This window comes from Ursus americanus, chromosome 10 (genome assembly GCF_024610735.1).
Source record: "Ursus americanus isolate L20-20 chromosome 10, mUrsAme1.1.p, whole genome shotgun sequence".
Lineage (NCBI taxonomy): Eukaryota > Metazoa > Chordata > Mammalia > Carnivora > Ursidae > Ursus > Ursus americanus.
Window position 1 is genome coordinate 74896239 of NC_142136.1, and position 24177 is coordinate 74920415.

Genomic DNA, 24177 nt, shown 5'->3' on the forward strand with positions numbered 1-24177 from the left:
GTCAGGAAAGTAACCTGAATATAAAAAATTTCAGTTTTTATGTATTATAAATTTAAAAGGGTAAATAAAAAAATTGAAATGTGTCACATTTCTTGTCTTGTGTGAGGAAGATTAAGGCAGATTTCAATTTTGAATTCAATACATGAAGAAAATTTATTTCATACAGTTTTTTTTTTTTTTTTTTTTTTTTTTTTTTAAAGATTTTATTTATTTATTTGACAGAGATAGAGACAGCCAGCGAGAGAGGGAACACAAGCAGGGGGAGTGGGAGAGGAAGAAGCAGGCTCATAGCAGAGGAGCCTGATGTGGGGCTCGATCCCATAACGCCAGGATCACGCCCTGAGCCAAAGGCAGACGCTTAACCGCTGTGCCACCCAGGCGCCCCTATTTCATACAGTTTTAAAACAAAATTAAAAAGAAGATATATATCATCAAAATCACTGGTAAAATAAAAGCAAAGAAGACATTTCATGTTTTTATATAATATAAAATAAGAATGGATAATGAAAAATGGATATTAAAAATAGATTTTTTAACTCAATTCAGCAAATTACAAAATAAGATTCATTTTATGCTGATGAAAAGTATAACTCAAAATTAAAATATGCTACAAGTTTCATGCTGAGATTTAAAATCAATAATTAAATTATAAATAAATAATGAAAATTAATAGAAACATTGTTTTGACTACTGTAGCTTTGTAGTATGGTTGAAATCAGGAAGTGTGATGCCTTCAGCTTTGTTCTCCTTTCTTAAGGTTGCTTTGGCTTCTGGGGATCTTTGAGCTTCCATACTAATTTAAGGATAGTTTTTCTTTTTTTGTAAAAAAAAAAAAATTCCATTGGAATTTGATAAGGTTTGCACTGAATCTAGATTATTGGGGGTAGTATGGACGTTTAACCAATATTATTCTGTACATGTCTGTTAGTCCACTTGACCTAAAGTCTGACTCAAACCCAAGATTTTCTTTTGGATTTCTGTTAGGATGTTTGATTCATTGTTGGAACTGGGTACTGAAGTCCTCTACTATTATTGTATTATTGCTTATTTCTCCCAGCAAATCTCTTAGTATTTGCTTAATATATTTAGGTGCTCCAATGTTATATATATATATATATGTTTACATACTCTTGATGAATTGACCCCTTATTATTTAGTGACCATATTTATTTCTTGTTATCATTTTTGGCTTAGACCTCTGCATGTGCAGTCAATTAATACTTGACAAGGGAGTAAAGAATACTGAGTGGGGAAAAGATAGTCTTTTCATTTCATGATGTTGGAAAAGCTGGATAACCACATGCAGAAGAGTGGAACTGGCCCTCTATTTTACACCAGTCACACGAATGAACTTGAAATGGAGTCAAGACTTAAACATAGGAACTGAAACTGTAAAATTCCTAGAAGAAAACATAGGGGAAAAGTTCTTTAACATTGTTCTTGGCAGCAATTTCCTGGATATGACACAGAAAACTTAAGAAACTTGAAAAAAAATCAAGTGCAAATTAAAAGTCTTCTGCACAGAAAAAGAATCAAAATGCAAAGGTTACCTATGGAATGAGAGAAAATATTTGCATATCTTATATCTGGTAAGGGGTTAATATCCAAAATATGTAAAGAACTCATCCAATTCAAACAACCTGATTAGAAAATCAGCAGAGGAACTGAAGAGACAGTTTTCCAAGGAACACATACAAATGGACAACAGCTACATGTAAAGGTACTTGACATGCCTAATCATAAGTCAAATGCAAATCAAAACACAAAGATTTGTCACCTCACACCTGTTAGACTGCCTATCATAAAAAAAAGTTAAGTGACAATGATTGTTGGTGAGGATGTGGAGAAAAAGAAACTGTTGCACACTTTTGGTGGGAATGCCAATTCTCATAGCCACGATGGAAAATATTATGAATACTTCTCAAGAAATTAAAAATAGTTGATTCCAGCAATTCCATTTCTGGGTATATATCCAAAGGAAATAAAAATAAGATCTAGAAAAGATATCTACACTCCATGTTCATTGCAGCATTATTCACAGTAGCTAAGGTATAGAAACAACATTAAGTGTTTGTCAGTAGATGAGTGGATAAATGTGTGATATATATTATTAATAATATTATTCAGCCATGAGAAAAAAGGAAATCTTGCCATTTATGACAACTTGGATGAAACCTGAAGGCATTATGCTAAGTGAAATAAGTCAGACAGGAAAAGATAATTACTGTTAATATCACTTCTATGTGGGATCTAAAAAAGCCTAACATATAGAAACAGAGAGGAGGTTGGTTGTTGCCATGGAGAAAGGATGGGAGAAATGACGAGATGCTCGTCAAAGAGTACTGACTTCCAGTTATAATATGAACAAGTTCTGGGAATCTAAGTTACAGCATGATGATTATAGCTAACATTTCTGTCACATATGGTTGAATGTTGTAAGAGAGTAGATCCTAAATGTTCTCACTACACACACACAGAAATATGGTATTATGCGGTGAGATGCAGGTGTTAGCCAATGATACAGAAGTCATCATTTTGCAAAATAAAAATGTATCAAATCAACACATTGCCCACTTTAAAGTTGCACAACGTTATATGTCCATTATACCTCAATAAATTGGAAAAAATCAATAGAAACAACAAGATAGAAAATTCAAAGGAAACACTGATTTCTATTTGGTCTTATTTGAACAATACAATTGATATGCTTGGTGTAAGTTATTAAACTTTTTATTCTATAATACAGTCATTTCAAGAGACCTTACAACATTTATAAATATTGATCACATGTTAGGATACAAAAGCTGAAAATAAATCTATAGTACAAAAATATATAGTTTTATTTTCTGGCCACAGTTATGAATAAATAATTCATAAAAATAAAGAAGAAAAATTTACACTCAATTATTTGAAAATTCAAAAGAAACAAACGAATGCTTAAGAATCTTTTGGGTAAAAAATGGAAATAAAAAATAAAATTGTAGACAAAAAAATGACAGAAGGAATGGCTACTTATAAAAAGGTATGAAAGTTAGAAGCCACACTCAGGAAAATTCATATTATTAAATGTCTTATTTTAAGTATGAAAAAAAGTATGCTTTGAACATTGATTCAGAAGCCAGATAAAAAACATTGAAAGAAAATCAAGAAAATTAGAAGCAAGTTGATAGTAAACCCAAAAATGAGAAATAAGTAAGTTGGAAGAGAAATAACCTTAATGAAATATGTTAGTGAATGAAAGAATGTTTTCCTTTTTATAAAGAAAGGACTCCCAAAATAAAGCAGTTTCAAACTGCTGGAAAATACACTGAAGACAAATGCAAGTTCAATGACGATTAGAGGTGATTCCTCAGATAAAAATAATTTCATAAAGTAGATAGGTCTTACTGGCTAAAATATCAAGATTTTGTTGAAATGGTCTTTTTTTTTAATCAATGAAAAAATAAAGTTTTCAGACTTACCTTTAGTAAGTTGCCAGGTTCCAGATCTAGAAATACATTTCCCCAAACATTAAGAAGCGAATCAACCCAGGTTATGTAATTTATTCTAGAGAATAAATAATTTTAAAAAAATTAAGAATTCCAATCAAATTATTGAAGTTATTTATAAGTATATACTATAAGAAAGAACTTCACATGAAGATTTCTTTTAAAAAATATACAGATAAATCTTACTTTTCACCAAATATTATTTGAAGGAGTATAATATTCCAATAGCTGACAATATTTAATTCACTTTGGGGTTATTCAGTCACTGAGTTAAGAAATCCGTTGTAGATAATATTTTGTCATTTTGCAGATGAAGAGACTAAGGGTCATATGGTTTCAATAGCTTGCCTCATGGTCACCTAGCTAATAAGTTGCAGAACTGGAATATGCATCTTTTGAGTACAAAGCTGCAGGTTTAAACCACTCCATTATATTGCTTCTCCATAAGAGTTTTAATAGTAATAAAATAAAATGTCAGCAAGTTAAGTATATTCACATATTAGAAGAATTATTCACTGTGAACAGATAGGTTATACTGTAGGAATTCAAGATAGCACACAGTGCCCATTATTGATTTTAAGATATATATGTACCAGAAAATATGACAAAGAGGAAACTGTTTCAACCTTAAGTCTATTTCAAAAAACAGCAAGCCAAATGTAACAAGATATAATCAGAATTTCTATTAATTCTGTAAATAATATTTTCAAGCACACCACACAACTAATCAACATTGTTCTGGACATCTTTGTCAATACAATAAATAGGGCATGCTATAGAAAAAGGAGATGTAACTACTGCAAAGTAGACAACTTTGCCATTAACTGAAATTGGACAATTGTATGCTTAAAAAATACAAGAGGTCATTTGGACCTAAAATTAAATATGAATATTCCATAAAATCAGTGAGTGCATACAGCTAAAAATGTCCTCATATATCATGTATAATAAACCTGATGGTATAGAGATGAAAGAAGACTATGAGAGCAAATAAATACTAGAACAAAGAGAAAAAAAATTACTAATTCCCTAAAGAGAATTATGTTAAACATACATGAAGAAAACCAGAAAATTTACTAAGAAACTTAAAAGTGAATTTTATGGAGTATAGAAAAGTGCCATAATCTTGAATGAGGAAATGAATTAATTATGTTTAAGATGTTAATTCTTCCCAAATTCAAGTTTTAGTATGATTATTAGCCATAAGATAAAAGAAATCAGTTTTGTAAGGATACGGAGGATGAGGGCTTAATAAAAATTATGAAATATCATTTAGAAAAAATTAAAATAAATGGGGAGAATAAACAAGAATAAAAATGTGGGTAGTTCAGCCATATCAGATATCAAATGACACTGAAATTTAAACACAGTGATCTGTCGCTAGCTTTAACAGATGGAAGAATAGAAGCATGAATCTCTTGCTCTCTCTCTTTCTCTGTATGTGTGTGTGGTGTGTGCATGTGTGTGATTAAGAAAATATACCAATCCAGGGGCTCCTGGGTGGCTCAGTCGTCAAGTGTCTGCCTTCGGCTCAGGGCGTGATCCCGGCATTCTCGGATCGAGCCCCACATCGGGCTCCTCTGCTGGAAACCTGCTTCTTCCTCTCCCACTCCCCTGCTTGTGTTCCCTCTCTCTCTGGCTGTCTCTCTCTCTGTCAAATAAATAAATAAAATCTTTAAATATATATATATATATATACCAATCCAAGAAGAATGGATAGTTTGATTAATTGTATTTGGAAGAACATCTAATCATTTAGAGAAATTTTTTTCTCATCTTTTATCATTACAAAAACATAAATTAAAACATTAAATTATCAATACGTTGAAAAGAATTGAAGTCACAGAGAAAATACCGTAAGTTACATTTAACGCACTGAAGTCAAAAGATTGAAATTATTAGAACTAAGAAAACAGTTTGCTATATAAATGCCAGATAAAGTATTAATTGTTGTAATATATGATGTTTTTATAAACAAACAAACAAAAAGCAGTAATAAAAATCAACCAAGATTGGGGAAACTGTGTGGCTCAGTCAGGTGTCCAACTCTTGATTTCATTTCAGTTCATGATCTTGGGGTCATGGGATGGAGCCCTGCACAAGCTCCAAGCTCAGTGGGGAGTCCGTTTGAGATTCTCTCCTTCTTCCTCTCCCTCTACCCTGACCCCCCCATACACCATTTATTTCTCTCTCAAATAAATAAATCAACCTTAAAAAAAACAACAACAACCATGGTCAATTAACAAATTTCTTACAAATGACAAACAAATATAAAATCAAATAAAATGTGCTATAGATTATAATAATAAACAAAATACAAATTACATGCATGTACTATTAACTATAAGAAACAATTAAAATATGACTAATTTATGGTCAGAAGGATGTGGAGTTACTGTGGTTGATAATTTGGTGCAAATATTTTAGAAACATATTAGAAGTGTGTTCCAAAAGCTTTTAAATGTTTTTAATTTGAAGTCTGACAATTCCCTATATCAGAATCCAAGGTCATGGTTGGAGATCTGTCTAGATCCAAGCATGAGAATGGCAATACAGGAGTACAACCATTTGGAAATCTACATGTATTCTCAAAGGAAAGGACAAGTAATTCATAGAACATCTAAAAGATGTTATGCAACCATTAAGAACAATTTTGATGAATTGGGAAAATGCTCATGATATGATACATAAAGAACTCATAAAAGTTGTGTGCTATATATGTGTAATACATATTTATATACAACCAAAATATATAGGTCTTTATATTTTTATGATCTATGTATAGATAATTGAAATGTTATCAAATACCTACAACCAAAATATGTAGACATTTATATATTTATGATCAATTTATAGGTGATTGATATGTTATTAAATATAGTTTTGTATAACTTTATTTTTACTAATTTTTTGTTTTTACTTATTTTATCATGCATGATCATTCATTTCAGTAGCTGTGAATTGTATTACTTTTATTTTTATATATTTTATTGAATATGCAATTTAAATTTAACTACATTACATGTAATTTTATAAATTTTTATTAAATTTGTTAATTTAATAGTTAACAAGTACATCATCAGGTGCCTATATGCTTATGTGGATATAAATAAATACAGAGAGCAATATCATGCAATTATAATTCCAAAATGTAACTGTTATCTCTCAAGAGTAATGGGTTGATTTTATCTCATTCTTTAATTATTTTAATTATTTCTTTTTTTTCCAAACTAATTCTGATTCACAGAAATTAGGGGAGGGTAAGTATACATAGTTAGCATTGATTAAATTTACAAAATGGGTAAATACAACTTTATCCAGAGTGTAGATTTGGTCTCACTGTACTAAGACAGGAGAATGAAATAAAGTTGAGAAGAAAATAAATCTGTACGATCTCAGAAAGATAATATGTTTGGGCATTACTGGCTATTTATTCCTGGTTATGATGTTGTCTCTTTGACTGAGTCACTTCAAAAGGCCTTAGGTGGAGTAAGTATGTTAACAGAATAAGTATGTTAAATGGGCTGTTATGGGTCAGGAGTGAGAATCCGTGTGCCTGTTAAGGAAAACACGGCAGATGAAAGGGAAAATAAATTTGATATTGAAAAGGGGTAGGGTGGGAGGAGGCCTGAGAAAGTAGGAAAGTGGGTTAAAAAAGGTTGCAGACATCAGCTACCGTCAGTATGTCAAACCCACCTGGCTTTGACCAGGCTGATGAGGAGAATTCAGAAGAGTTTGAAGAAGACCTTTTACTGCAGACTGTCATTTTGTCAATTTCACCTGCCTGCATGTGAATTGTGATGTAGGCGACACACTGAAGTTCTAAGAAAGATCTGTGTTTCCCGGAAGGAGAATAATAATATAAGTCTGGTGGGTGGTATATTTGTTATTGTTATTTTGGGTGCCTGAGTCAGTTCTTGGAAAACACTTTATGAGGCTCTGCTGTACTCTGTGTCCAGAGACTATGAAAGAAGCCAGCAGCAGCAAAAATGCTGCCTGAAGCCTGGGGAGGGGGGCACATGGGTTATGTGTGATTAAGATAAACAGTATACAGACTCTAGATCAACTTCTCCATCTCTATGGACTTGGGTGAATTCTGCCCAAAATTGTATTATTTTCATGAAAAGGGCACTGATTCCCTGTGTGGAGACTGTCTCTAAGGCTCAAATATTTTGGCAATTTTATATTAAAATTTGAAATGCAGGTTTTCCTTAAACAACAATGTAACAATTATGAATGTGGAAATGGGCTCCCAACAAACCTTACTTTTTTGGTGTCCTCAATATTTTGCACATTATTGTTGTGTCTTATTTGAAATCTGTAGCTTCTAATGAGTTTTATTTTCATCTGTTCTTTCGCTACTCCCAGTGTGTATACACATACATATATATTTCTCATAGTTCTCTGCTCTTAATACTTTAATATCCCTCTATGGGAACTCATTATCTTAAAATATTAATCACCTATTATCTGTAGAACTCACAAGGAAGGGATGCCAGAATCTTGCTTAAATAGAAACACGATGCTGCTTAACATATCAGGGCAAATACTTCCAAACACATCGTAGGGGAAATGGTGAGTTAATGCCTGAATACCATAATGTATTAAGTATTAGCCAACAAAGTTTAAGAGAGATCATCTCAACCTAATTTAAGTGTAATTCTCAGAGAAGATAACAACCCTAGTAAATGAAGACTGGGGGTGGGTTGGGGAGACCTGCCTGGAGAATCATTGAATTGAAAGGAATGCATATTTCTATCATTAGATGACTTTAAAAATGGTTTAAAGTGAATCTTTCCAGACAAGAGTCAGTGTTAATGTCTGGGACAAGTACTTAATGACATCTCTTTGGTATCTACGCAGCATTTTGTACTATAAGGTATTTATTCTTGCCTTAAAAGAGGGTATTCACATTTGTAAAACATACAAATATGGATGGGAGAGAAGAGATATTTTCAAATTAGTTTTAAGGACTAACATTTATTTTATTATTTTTTAATATTTTTTTATTATATTGTTAGTCACCATACAGTACATCCCTAGTTTTTGATGTAAAGTTCCATGATTCATTACTTTTGTATAACACCCAGTGCACCATGCAATACATGCCCTCCTTAATAACCATCACCAGGACTAACGGTTTAAAAAGAAACCAAATACTTGCTGAAATGAAAATATAAGGTAAAGTAGGAGTTACATTTTAAGCTGGGAAAAATTAAGGTGCTTCGACAATGAAGTACTTCTCCTAACGTATAAAATGTAGATGAAGTGTAAAGATCAAAAACGTGGTGATAAAATGATGACATCAGAGAAAATGAAAAATTGTATGAAAGTAGGACTGTCTGGAAATTGTTGAGCTAATTCAGGCAGGAGGAAAGATACTGAAAGAGGATAATGAATGGTAATTAAGTTCCTGACCTCCTGCAAGTCTGTGTGTGAGTCAACAGTTACTTTGGTTCAAGATAGAAAAAGAGTAAAGCCTTTGCCAGGAGTATCCAGAACTCTTTTCAAGGAAACATACTCAAAGATTTTTTTTTTGATTCTCAATTTCTTTCTCTTTATTTATTTTTTTTAAATCAGGTGATCTTAATTTTTTTTAAATTTTATTTTTATTTTTTTAATGTTTTTTTATTATATTATGTTAGTCACCATACAGTACATCCCCGGTTTCCAATGTAAGGCTCGATGATTCATTAGTTGCGTATAACACCCAGTGCACCATGCAATACGTGCCCTCCTTACTACCCATCACCGATCTATCCCACTCCCCCACCCCCCTCCCCTCTGAGGCCTTTAGTTTGTTTCTCATAGTCCATAGTCTCTCATGTTTCATTGCCCCTTCTGATTACCCCCCCCTTTCTTTATCCCTTTCTTCCCCTACTGATCATCTTAGTTCTTATGTTCCATAGATGAGAGAAATCATATGATAGTTGTCTTTCTCTGCTTGACTTATTTCACTTAGCATTATCTCCTCCAGTGCCATCCATGTTGCAGCAAATGTTGAGAACTCGTTTTTTCTGATAGCTGAGTAATATTCCATTGTATATATGGACCACAACTTCTTAATCCAGTCATCTGTTGAAGGGCATCTCGGCTCCTTCCACAATTTAGCTATTGTGGATATTGCTGCTATGAACATTGGGGTGCATATGGCCCTTCTCTTTACTACATCTGTATCTTTGGGGTAAACACCCAGTAGTGCAATGGCTGGATCATAGGGTAGCTCAATTTTTAACTTTTTAAGGGACCTCCACACTGTTTTCCAGAGTGGCTGTACCAACTTGCATTCCCACCAACAAAGATTTCTTTTTAAAAAACCCACTGGGAGGCTTGTAAACCTGTCATGCCCGCACACACACACACACACACACACACACACACACACATAGAACTCTCACCCAATTTAATGAGCCACTGATTATGTTATTTACGACTCAAGTGAATCCTGGGAATATTACCTTTGTTCATCATTGGGTGATACAGAATGTTGATGGAGTGACATTTCTGATGGAAAAGTCAGAAGAAATTGTATAATTCTGCAGAAATTATTACTGACTGCTTACAAAAATCTTCATCAGGATAACCACTTGTTTACAGAACAAGTAACATCTCTGTGTTGAGATTTGAGTAATATAAGGTGTGTCCACCCAAATACATTTTAGACAAGTTAGTCACGATGCCTATAAAACCCACTGATAAGAGCCCTCCCAGGGATGATGCATTTCATTGGAATAATTTATAGCTCACTATATATCTGGGGAGGTGAGATTAAACACATGAAGGTGAATTAATTTTCTAGGTATTTCCTAGAAATTCCATTATAAGAAATAAGCATTTCTTATAATGGAAAAAGTGTAAGTTTCAAAATTGAAGCAAAATGAAACAAAACCATACAAATGGGTATGAAAGCCAGCTTCACCAAGACCAAATTTGGGACCGAGGACTTGGTAATTAGCTTCTTGCAATCCCACTTTCTTCCCCTGTAAAGGGAGAATGGCATCACCAATCTGACAGTATTGTTGGGATGATTAAGATAATGTAGGAAAACCAACTATCTTATAGTAGGTGCTCAATGCAGGATTACTATTATTATCAAGTGAACAGGGCAAGCAATAATTTAAAATTGTTTCTGAGCAATTCTTTGGGCTAGATTCTGTAGTTAGGAGACTGGGATTCTTGAGTGTGAAGAATACTCATCTTCGTATGTCTAGAGCTTGACACAGAACAAGGCATGAAGTAAGTACTTAGAATCTGGTCCTTCAATTTGAATTACATTCAAATCAAATCTATACTTTATCTATATTTTTTAGTAACTTTGAGGAAAGTATAATTTATCTCTCAGTATAAACCTTAAATATGCTTTTGTAGGGAAATCAATCCTTGGGTGGTCTCCAAAGCTAGATTGACTTGATTTAAATCATTCCTGTATGTGTGATCTTAGGCACATTCCTCCATTTCTTGGTCTCCCAAAGTATAAAAGGATAATAATAGTGGTATCTTACGGGATTGTTGTAAAACTAAAATATTTTAGTGTATGTAAAGTAGATGTGGGACTGACATGGAGTAAATCCTCAATAAATAACAGGTGTAATGATTTTGTTATTGAGAAATTACCATCAGAGTATAAAAGATACATAAGAGATTCACGTATGCTAATGTATTAGTTGTAGGTCCTTGAGATTCATCACTTCCCACAGGAATGGATTAGTTCCTGCTTGCAGATACCACTTTAGTGTCATGGTCATAGCGAGCCACCGTCACCTACCAACGTACTGATGGCAACAGGTAATATCTCTCAGGAGGGCAGCTGTGAAACATTTTTTTCAATCCTTAGTGTTGTCATAGTTCTTAAAACTTTTCTGAATACCTAAAGGAATGTGACCAAATACTTTATAATCTACCTCTTCTTTTCATTTAGCTGGTTACTCCTGTGATCTGCCCAAAGGAAGAAGACCACATTCACATTGAGAGAAGTTTGTTATTCTCCTATTCTCCCACTTATAATTTGTGGTCTAAAATCTATAAACATAATTTTCTATCTAAGTCTATTGGGCCAGAAATGTTCAGTTATCTAGTTAGTAATAGAATTTATATTTGCTGATTTTAGTAACTGATCTGGATACAGTGGAATTGGAAGTGACACAAATAATTCCACTACCACCTTTTTCCTCTTCTCCTTCTCTTTTGCCACCTTCGCCTTCCTCTTTTTCTTCTTCCCCTTCTCCTCCTCCTTCTCCTCCTCCTCCTTCTTCTTCCTGTTCTTCTTCTTCCCCTTCTCCTCCTCCTCCTCCTCCTTCTTCTTCTTTCTCTTCCTCTTCCTCCTCCTCCCTTCCCACCTCCTCCTTCTTCTTTCTTCTTCTTCCTCCTCTTTCTCCTTCTCTTTCTTCTTTTCTTCTTCCTTCTCTTCCTCTTCTTCTCCATGTCTATAGCTACACCGCCTACATATAGTACACACTTAGTAGTTGCCCAGTAACTTTTCTTCAGTGTCTATGAGCAAATGTACCTCTAATTCTGCCTCGTATAGTTAATTAATTCAGGTCAGGCACCTGAGTTAAGCAAGTCTAATTGCAGTTTTTAGAGATTAGACCTCCACAATCCAGAAGACACTAGAACTCAGATCTAAGTTGCAACACAGACAGGGGATGCCCTAGAGCACCCAACTCCCATCTCTCTTCCTACCTTTGTTACTCAACTCCTTCTCCTTGGGCACAGACACTAAATTCCTCCCAGATATTCCCCTTTGTTTTGCTTAAGCTGGTTAGCTTTGGATTTTGCTACTCACAATAGTTTTGTGGAATTTATGTTTTAAAACTGTACTTGATTACTCCAACTTAAGGAAACAAACCAAAGTGTAGGAGGAAGTCAGTAAGTTAAATTGAAGAAGTAATTTGTTTAATGTTTAAAGTCTTTTGTAGATTTACAAATGAATAACCATATGTTTTTATACTTCCTGTATTTTTGAAATGGTGTGATTTGCATAGAGATACCAGACTACTGCACAAAATAGATAAAGTAAAAAACAAACAAACAAACCATGAACTATAATCCAATGTTATAAACTGTAAAATAATATTGCAAAACATTCGGCAAAAGTTTAGGTTTAAAATCTAAAGTTGGTTTACCTTAACATCTGTTTATCCAGGGAAAAATACTATATTCTTATAACCTTTTAAACTTAGAATTAGGTAAAGGGATGCACTTTTATTATTCATAAAAAGGCGAGCGTCTGTTACCACTTTAAATTATTATTGTCATTGTTTGTTTGTTTGTTTATTTATTTATTGCCATGAGGCATTCAATTCACCACGAGTAAGTACTTTTAAATATTTGGTAAGATTCTTTTCCTTTTGAATATAAACTGTAAATTCTCACAATGCCATATGGTGGAGCTGGTGGACAAAAGTTGATTCATACAGTTGTGATTGTTTTGCTGGTTGCTATGTTTGAGATTTTATTTTTCACCACTTTTATTACAAGTTAACTCTGATAAATTTCCCGTGAAACTTACTATTTGTTTATGTATTTCTATTTGAAATTGTTATACACAGTCTTAGTAGCTTAGTTCTTAAAGAGTTGAAAAAAATAAGTAATAGCCATAGTGATTTTTCAATCGGAGGTAATACCTTTTCCAAGAAAGTGAGTTGTGAGACATTGTATTTATATTGTAGCTTCAATTACTATACAGCTATTAGAAAGGGAAGTACGGAGTTTGTAAGGCAGAATATACTACCATATGTTACAAGTGAACGTATATTTAGGGCTTAGGCTCTCAGAGAAGATTAATTATATGTATATTTCATTCATTGATTTTTTTTCTTCAAAAAATAATCAATATTACTCTAAACCCGGCATGTTTACAATTTGAAATCAAGAGACGTTTATTCGGTTAGTCTATGGAACAGGCTTCACATGGACTTGTTCAGGTTTGTTAATTATAATTTATATTACATTAATTCCAAGTAATAAAAAAAAGAATAAAATGTGTGTGTGTAATGGGTAGAACTATACCAGGTTGTGTGAAAATATAAACATTAATAAAATAATCTTATTTCATACATAGAGTTTATCATCTATTTTTTAATAACACAAGTGTATAAAAAGTTAAATAATGCTGACAATTAAAATAATATTCCAGAACAGAATTGAAGAGCTTTCATAGGAAAATATATATCTAGGACACAAATAAATTTTAGAATCACAACTTGTAGTATAAATAGGAATGTGTGTCATGTAGGAAGACTGAGAGGGCCCAGACGGTAACCTAACAGCTATCTGTGTATTTCTAATTATAAACGAAAAGAATCCTCACTTTTTAAAAAAATGCTTAATTGAATAATATCATTCACTGAGTTATTGAAAGCCAAAGGCTACATAAAATGTTTAGATGCATCTAAGATACAGTGGGCCAGAAAATATTGGGTTGTTTTCAATATACTTAAAAATATAAACATAATAAATATTTTCCTCCTATGGACAGAACACAAGGTTTGAAAAGAGTGTCATATCCAATTAAATATTATCACATAATTATAAACTAATTCTAGGCTGTAAAGTTTAATGCAACATATATTACTTGAGCACTAGATAGAGACTATAAGTCTCCAAAGGAATTACCTCTCATTGAATGTTCCAAGCATGCCCTGTGTTAGGTTAAAGGGCATCAGGTAGCTCAAGCCACAAACCAATAACAGTTAAAGGGAAAGCGCATTCTACTAACAAAATTTGTTAAAGACCTTGCTACCAGAAATGTGAGAATGAATGCAACAAGAAGTTGCAGAAACCATTTGTAGAGCATCACCTACCTATTCCAAATACAAGGTGTATTGCATGCCCACAATAACCTTGGGCTGCACATACTATCTGAGCCCCCCTTTTGCAAATGAGGAAACTGAGGCCTGGAGAGATTTATAATGCACCCAAGATCATGCACTGAGTCAGTGGCAGAGCTGGATTTCGAGTCACAGCTAACTCAAATTCTATTCTCTTAACCACAATGCAGAAAGATCTAATTTTGAGACCTGGGTAACTAAGATTGAGGATGTCTTTAACAAGAAGAGAAGGAGATTTGGGAAGAAAGAGAATGAGTTTGGTTTGAAACATGTATATTTTTTTAACTGAAAGAGCTTAAAGAACAGGTAGGCCACTATGTTGCACACATGTTTAACAAGCAACTCATGAGCGTAAATTACGTAGCAGGCACTTCCTAGACATCGAGGCTTCAAAGAGTGAGTTTAAAAGTAAAGGATGAAAAGAGACACATAAAATGCAATTAGAGTGCAGCACAGGAGTGTTTTAATTGACTCGTAAAAGCCTATTCTGTGGGAATAAAAGAAGTTGCAGCCAATGCTGACTAGGGATAGGTATCAAGTACCTGGTACTTAATGCATAATCTTGTACACAGGAATGAAGGAAGGCTCCATAGAAGAGATGACATTTGAGCTGGGTCTAAAAAAAGGAATAGGAGCTCTGTAGACCAGTAAGGTAGTTAGTGAGAGGAAGAAAATTCTAGTCAAAGGAAATAAATTCTAGTGCAGTAGTTGTGTGCTACTGGGGCCCAAAGGCTTTGAATGATTCTCCTAAGGTCAAACAGCCATCTGGTGCAACATTCTGACACAGCTCAAATCTCTAGACCTGGCACTGGCAAACTGCAGCCCAGGGGTGAAAAAAGGCTCGCTGCTTGTTTTGTAAATAAGGTGTGCTTGGAACATAGCCTCCCTTGTCTGGTTAGGTAGTGGTTACGGCTGCAGCCACACTACAATAGGGAAGTGAGTATTTGTGACAGGATCATGTATCCTGCAAAGTCTGGAATATTTATTCTCTGTTCCATTAGAGAAAAAAACATGTCAATACCTACCCTGAGATTTTGGTTCTGCTTTCTCTTCCACATACCATACTGAGGATGATGCTGGTGGATATATGAGACTGCATGTAAAATAGGTTATCTCCAACTATGTATTTTGAAAGTAACAATCCTAATGGTGACATTTAATATCCTAAGATTAAATGGGACCTCTTAGAATATGAGTATCACAAAATATAGGAAAACATCCAGCAAAGAATCCAAAGACATATCCACCTTTAGGAGCTAGGATCAAGAAGAGAAGAGCAAGAAAACCTAGCAGGAGAAGGGCAGAAGCAGCATACTCTGTGAACAAAATAAGACAAAATTCTGGGACTGCTAGAGGGGTGAATCTAAACCTTCAAAAAGGTCAAAGGGGACAAGAGCTAAGAGAAGACTATTAGATTTTGGATGAGAAGTTCACTAGAATATCCTTTAGTTGTTGGAGATAAGGTCACAAATTTTGTAACACTTTTATCCAAATAAGAAGAAATGATTCTCATCATGGCACAAAGTTTTACAATATACTATTTAAATGCAAATTTCTTTATGTTGTATTATACATTTTACAAATAAAAATCAGAAGTTGTTTGTTAGTTTACATATGACTAATGGTTAGTAAAAACAGGGGACACTTTAAGAATCAGCTAAGAGCTAGTCTAAAAAAATCTAAAAGTTTCCACAGGTAAAAAACAGATCACATAAAAGGTATGAACTACCAGGATAGCATTGAATTTCTCAACAGCAGTGCAATGAGCTAGAAGACAATGAAACAAAACCTTTAAAATGTTGAGGGAATTAGAATTTTATACCTAGCCAACCATAAATCAAGAATGAGTATAATAAAGACATTTTCAGACGTGCAAGTTCTCAAAAAATTGACCTGCCAAGTACCGTTTCTCAGGGAACTCTGGAAAATGTCTTCCTCTAAACTGAAAAGTAATCCTAGAGAGAGAAAGTCACAGGATCAAGGAAACAGAATCCAAATCAGAACAGAAGTAAAGGGAATTCTCTTGGCGAAGTTGAAAAAGAAGTCTTGGGGCCGCCGGGGCAGAACTAGGAAAAAAAAAAATCAATAACAACAAGCCAGTGAATGTGCCATTCAGCAAATAGCGGGGTTTAATTTCATCCACATGCAGGGAATAAAATATTTATATGTAATACCAAATCTTTAATTGTTTAAAGAATTTCTAGAGTGATGTTCTTACCCTAGTTTTATATATGTTTTCTTCTGTGTCCTCACAAAATTTTAACAAGCTAGCAGTTAAGATAACTGTGATCATGTTTATTTTCAAAGATTTTATTTCTTTATTAGAGAGAGTGAGTGAGCAAGTGAGTGAGTGAGTGAGAGAGAACATGAGCAGGGAGAGGGGCAGAGGGAGAAGCAGAATCCCTGCTGAGCAGAGAGCCTGATGTGGGGCTCGATCCGAGGACCCTGGGATCATGACCTGAGCCGAAGGCAGACGCTTAACTGACTGAGCCCCCCGGGCGTCCCTGTGGTTGTATTTTTATATGACATTTGTACTTAAGAATTTCGTAATATCATACAATCAGAAAATGAAGTCATATAATAACTAAGCGTAAGTTTGGGAATAAAGCCATATGCATGTTTGTGCATAGTTTTAGTAAATATCACCTGAAAGTTTCCTTGTGTTCAAATGTATTTAAAAGATAATCCTATGATAAGAAGTATTTTGGGGGAGATTTTTAGCTGAGAAATGGCAGGAGGGATGTCAGGAACAGGTCGTGTCAACCCTGCAGAACCACCTCTTGGGACCGTGAAGCTGGAATTCAGTGGGACACATCAAGATGCTCAGGTTCCCAGCATGCCTCAGGCCCCGCTCCCAGCTCTGCTCTTTCCTTCTCTCCTGTGTAAACAATAGGAAGCCAGATGGTTTAAAATCCCTATCCAGTCTATGCAGATGACTCAAGTCAGCATTAATTTCAACAGGAGTCGTCACTGTCCTGACCACACAGACCTTTTTATTAATTGCCAAAGTGCCACACTAGCCGAGTTCCAGGGTTTTAGATTGTGGTCTGCTTCGCCATGTCAGAGGATGGTTACAAAGGATGGTGGCTGGCCCCACTGGAAATACTGCAAACTATTCATTGCTGCACATGGAGGTAATGACTGTTACATAATTTTGACAACTTAATTACCTATCTTAAAACAGATAAAGAAAAGCATATATACTCGTTCATAAAACAAAATATAATTCACAGGTTCTAAAGCAGTCTTTCACAGTGAAAACTTAAGCATGGTTCAGAACAAACAGATCAAACCTGATGGATTTACATGGTTTTCATTCTTTAAAAAGCCATGTATGAAAAAGTTAACAAAAATGAACCATGAGAGACTATGGACTCTGGGAAACAGAGGGTTTTAGAGGGGAGGGGGGTGGAGAGATGGGTTAGCCCAGTGATGGGTATTAAGGAGGGCACGTATTGCATGGAGCACTGGGTGTTATACGCAAACAATGAATCATGGAACACTACATCAAAAAAAAAAAAAAGCAAATATCCAAAGAAACATTAGAGAACATTACAATATTATCAAATATTAAGAATGAAAATGAATAAATGAAAAAGAAAGCTTAATTGTTCTTAATTCTATTGAAGTTTTATTAGACATCTTCTACAAGCCAAGCACATTTTGGTCGCAAGTTGGGATGACATTCTTACAATCTTTACTGAATTGTAACTGGGGGATAGGGAGAAGAGGCTAGAAGTTATCATTTAAAAAATGATTTCAAAATCCTTTCTCTAGTTGAGTGTTTCTCAACTAGTGGGTGATTTTGTCCTCTAGGGGATATTTGGCAATATCTGGAGACAGTTTTGTTTGTCCTCCCTGAGTGGGGTGGCAGCTAGTGTTCCTGTTATCTAGTGGGTAAATACTAGAGATATTGTTAAACAAAAAATCATCCAACAAAATGTTCATAGTGCTTAAGTTGAGAAATACTGCTCTAGTCCAGAGGTCACAGATTCATAGAATCTTAGATTAAGAAGGGAACTAGGAGAAAAAAATGCCCTAATCTACCATAAAAATTCCCATATAATGTTACAGTCCTATAAGGCAGTATTTTTAAGTTTAGAATTATTATATTGAAAAATTTTATGTGTATATTTATTCATGTCAACCACTTCTATGAAATCAGCAAATTTGAAATTTTTAAAAAATGCAACTCAATTAAATAAATGGGCAACTATTCTTTAATTTAATATTCACTTGACCTAGATTTATCCAAGAGTTTTGACTTGAAGTTTGGAGCCTGGAATCAAGCTCCACTTAGCATCTTAGAAACTAGGAAGCCATTTGTAGAGTGCTAACATTAATTAGCATGCCTACCTCCAATGCAGGTAATTTAAGTATAGAGTCATAGGCTTTATATGAAGGAAATGTTTTCAAGATGTGAACACCTCTGAGCACATGTCATTAGATGTGTGATACCTTCACAAGCAAAATCTACGAGAAAATAGCTTGTTAAAGCCCCTGAATGAAAATCTAGATGCGAGATGAGAAAGTAACCAGAACTGTCTGCTAGGTTATTGAGGATGTAATCGTGATCCTGTTCTTTCCTCAGGCTTAAATTTCCCACAAACTAATTCTACAATACACTCATAAATGACCATGGTCATCTAATTCCACCCTAAAAGGCAACACTGATTTTTCACTAGTGGACATAGGTCTGTACCTCTGTACTTAACCACATTTCTTCTCTGACTGGGTTGTGACAGTCTTAACATTTTCAAAGTAACTAGAGTGCTTGTTGGCTATAGGATGAGGTTATTTGTTCACTGAAAAACACTCAATGGGCTCCATCATAGCCTCTGCAGTTGACTAGCTGAATTCTTGGTCTCTTCCCATCTTGGAATTTAATTGAGCTATGAATGAGAGCTAAGAAATGGGAAATATTGCTGTTCTAATGCCACAGAAAAATTCAGACAAGGTTGGATTTTAAAAACAGCATTTAACAATAGGCTTTCTGCTCAGGCAACAGAATCAGATCAACTGTTTTTCTTTTCATTTTCTTTCTTTTTTTTTTCTGTTTTCCCCCTTCTTGAGAAGTCTTGATATGAGGGAAATTATCAGCTGTCCTTACAAAAAAATAACACAAAAAATAGATTAATTCATTTTAGCTTCCTATTGTTTGAGTCATACTTTGAATATCACTCTTAAGGCACACCCGCTCTGGACATCTAGGCAGACATTTTAAAAGGAGGAGATTTTTGGTACATGAAGTAAGACTAAAGATATTCATCTCTGTTCACTAACTGTCTAGACATGGGAAACATCTGGGAAATACACCAGTATTTTCATATAAATTCCCTTCCATGCTTCTTCTAGGACACTCTCAGGAAACTGCTCTAGTGCTGGTCTGTGTGATAAAAATCATTGGACTCACAAACTATTTTCTTCATATGCCTATTAGTTCCTTCTTTCTGCTACCTTCCTAGTAAGTGAAAAAGTGAACAAATCATCTTTTTTCAAACTAATAATCTGGGCAAACATTTTCCTCTCTTCAATAGACTTTTGTATATGATTTGAGTTACAAAGGTTGTCACGTTTGGAGTCCTCCTGAATATGCTAGCTCAGTCAAGAAAAAAAAAATGTTTTCTATCCCCGCCATTAGGCTTTGATTCTGCCACCTAAAAACAGATTGCTCTCTAAAAACAGATGCCTGGTCTGGATCGGCAGGCTCCTTCTCTAAGCCCATCTGAATTGTAAGATTTCTAATAGTCAGTCCTTAGTGATTTAATTCTGCCTTGTGCGTGAAAACCTCCCTGATGGCCCAAGCAAGCTCTGACACTTCTTAACCCAAAACAATCACTGTTTTAGTTAATGGGCCCTGACAATTTGTTTCCTTCTATTATTAGATTTTCAAAAACATAGATACATCTTTTTTGTCCAAATAGTTTGTACAAGGACAAATGTTGCACACTTATAACTCGATACGTTCCTAAAATGTTCCATAAATGTGATTGATTCAGGATACATGTGCCAACTAGAATGGCACGTTCTTCTTTAGTGTGCATTGCAGGTTCCTCCTTTTGAAATTCAATAGAACAATGCTACAGTGAACCCATGAAAAGGAAGAAATAGTTAAAAATCTGTATGTGATCCTCGTAGCTGATGTAACTGATGAGATAGCCTAATATGTTTCACTTTTAAAGTTGACATGGCAGGATTATACTTTGTAGTCATAATGACATGTTGTCAAATTGGTTGTGAATGACTGAACATTTGAGTTAGAATGGGAAAGGTCATCTGCTGAAATAGTTCCCAGCACAGAGTTGGAAGAAGGTTTCCCAGCTCCATCATGCCAATGCAGTTCAGACTATTTAAATTATCAAGACTTTTTTGCTTCTGATTAAAATTACGCAGATTACTGAGGGTAACAATGATTATTTCATTCTCCTAGGAAACCCTGATTAGTTAGGTAGCTAGACTTGTATCTAGTATTGATCAATAAAAAGATAGGTATTTATTATTAATAATTCACTACAAGCCTTTAAGCATAAAAGCACTTAAACATATAGCTCCTGTAGGGGAAGAAAAGATAATGTGAAGTGCAGTAGGTGCTAAAAAAGTTGTCAATCATGTATCTTGTCCAGACTTACTTAGGCGGAGCAGAGGTGGGGATAAGAAATCCAAAATCCAAACAAGTTAATATTTTAGGCCACAGAGGTAAAATTGGCAGAATTCACATCTCAGAAGTGCAAATCCTTTGCTTTTACAATTTATTTCTCTATAGACTTTAGGTTTGAGACAACCACCTAGTAAAGATGAGAGAGATGTATTTGGTATCCACTTTGATGTTAAAAGTGGTTAATTTTTGTTAAAAGTTGCATGTAAAGAAAGTCATCAGAAACAAGCTTTCATCTATGAGTTTAAACTGTAATTCATATTAAACTATTTCTTGACATAATGAATTATGACCTTTGTTTTCACAATTTTCCTTATTCTGTAAAGAAGTTAATAATTTTAAAAAGCTAATAGAAATGGTTGCTGGGGAAAATATCACTGATGTATTGAGACAGTGGTCAGGTAAAGGCTTGATGTTGAGGGTAGATCTCCTTACATAAGACTGAAGTGAGGATTTGCAGGAGATGGCCGATTAAGAAGACAAATTCAATCTTTCCATTTCACTTAATTTCTTCTTAGTGATGACCATGAATCTTCATGGACTTCTGTTTGGCAGAGGTGCTTAGTTCCTATCACCTTCCAGAGAACCTGTACTGTAGCTGATAGGGTAGAAGTTTGTACTCAGTGCTGGATGTAGCTCTCAGGAAGACAGTTGGATATATTGTATGAATGACCACAAAGAAATGAAAGTCATTTTTTCTATTAGCAGATAATGGGTTTTAATGACTTTTGAAAGGTTTGAGAATCTAAGTCTGTCCCACAATATAGACTATTGAACAAAGGTTTAGAAAAGAGAAAAACTGTTTTCTCTCTTTAGCAAGGGACAACCCTACATATATACACAAGAAATACATAAAAAACACCAAATTAATATTTTTGCTTCACATAACTTAGAGGAAATATATTAGCATGTCACTATGTTAAAGTAAGACAAAAATGAGTAAATACTTTGAAAAGCTAATATGCCACCATGTCATTTTCAGACCACAATCTATACTTCTTCCTTTAGTAAGCCTTTCCTTGTTGAGTCTAAGATAAATTGAAAATGGTTGCCAAAATGAGGTCTCTATATGCCAATGTGCATAAGTATATAGAAAAGGAGCTCCAAGACCATTTGGTAATAAGAATTATTTTTAAAAGATTGCATTAACTGTTTATTTGTAGAAGAAACAAATATTTAAAAAATAAATTTATTAGTGTGTTATTGGCATGCTATTTTAAAGAGTACTTTTGCTGGCTAGATGATATTTTAATATTTCCCCTGAAGGAGCCTAGATTTCATTTTATTTTTAGCATCTTTCAACCAAGACACCAAATTAGAGTTTTTAAAAGCTCTTTTATTTAGAGGTCGTTCTTTGTGATTCAGATTCTCCAGTTAACACCTAATTTCCCATGTTCATAATGAAAGGAATAATATAATTAAATGAAATCTACAGACAGGCTCTAGATTTTATTTTAGCACTAACTGCACTACTATTCTACCACACCCAACCCCTTTACCAGAAATGCTAGGAACTAGGGGCGCTTGGGTGGCTCAGTCTGTTAAGCGTCTGCCTTCGGCTCAGGTCATGATCTTGGGGTCCTGGAATTGAGCCTGTGTCAAGCTCCCTGCTTGGTGGAGAGTCCACTTTTCCCTCTCCTTCTCTTTTGGCCCCTTCCTGCGCTGCTTGTGCTGTCTCTTTCAAATAAATAAATAAAATCTTAAAAAAAAAAAAAAGAAATGCTAGGAACTAGTAAAATGGAATGATTTAATTAAATCTTTACTCCCCAACTTTGGTTAGTCTTGATAAGCAGTGGAAATAGTTTGCATTTAGGTAATAATGATTTGAAGTTTCATTAGTACACACAATAGATGCTCTGAAGTTGGGGATGGATACAGTATATAGGGACCAACAATCATAGGAAGTGATAAATAGACTTAACTGATAGGTTTATAAGTGGTTATGATGATGGATTGATAAGTAAACACTTTGTCACTATTTGGGCTGTTTATAGAATGAGAACTTCCATTATTTGAAACCTGAGGTCATAAACAAATAACAAAACAATAGTGTTTTACTTTGTGTCGTTTGACTTGGCTTTGATAAAAAACCTTCCTATTATATACCAGTGTGTACTTCTCTTGTAGTAAGTCAAGTTTAGCAAAAAAAAAAAAAATATATATATATATATATATATATATATATATATATATATATATATATATTAGTGGTTCTTCATGGTGCAGCACCTGAGATTGAAATCTCAGCAACAACGGTCATTGTCCAGGGCTAAGGATGTAGAATGTATAGGACAATAGGCAGCAGTGAAAAAAATTGAGTGGATGTTATGGAAAAAATGGGATCAAGTGCAGTTTCCGCCGCATGCCAGGGATGGGATATACATTGCTAAGGCTGGGCCGCTAGAAGAAGAAATGTTCAGGCTGAGCTGAGCTGATATGGGAGCTAACCAAATGGTGACCAAATGTATTCTTATCAATCTGTCATCATAACCTCAACTCTGCAAAAATCCCTACTTCCATAGTAATAACAACAATATAGCTATTGGATATTACTATATGCAGGGCACTGTTGTAAGAATAGCGCATCCATTTCAGCATTTAACTGTCACAGCAACTCTATGTGATAGATTCTGGTATAGTTTGTGTTGACCAACAGGAAAAGGAGGCACAGAGAGGTTATGTGGTTTGTGAATGGTGACATGGCGATTATGTCACAGTGTTGGAATTCAATTCAAATTTGAGGGTCCAGTTTGGGAATCTGAACTCAACCATGACAATCTATTAGAAAAGATATTAGTTTCCTAGTGCATGGAAAGTTCTATTTTCTCCTCTGGTAAATGCCCACTGTACACAGAGGTAAAATCTCCCTTACCCTTCTCTTCCTAATATTTCCCCAAACACCATAAATCTAATATTTTGTTTCCTTCCTGAGGTGAATAGTGATGGGGTTTCTATTTGCTTCATATATTGGAAATGGCATCATTAAACTACTTATCAGGGCTTATTTTTATCCAATTCAAGTTATCTTAAGTAAATATGGGCGTTTATTACAAGGATGCTGGGGTGTCCCGTGAAACACAAGACAGGAAAGCAGTTTAAGTAAGGGACAACTAGAACAAAACTTTCATTCACGAGAATGATATTTTCAGATCTTGTTAATGTGTTTGCCTTCTGTCTGTCTGTCACATTGGTTTTCTCTGCTTGA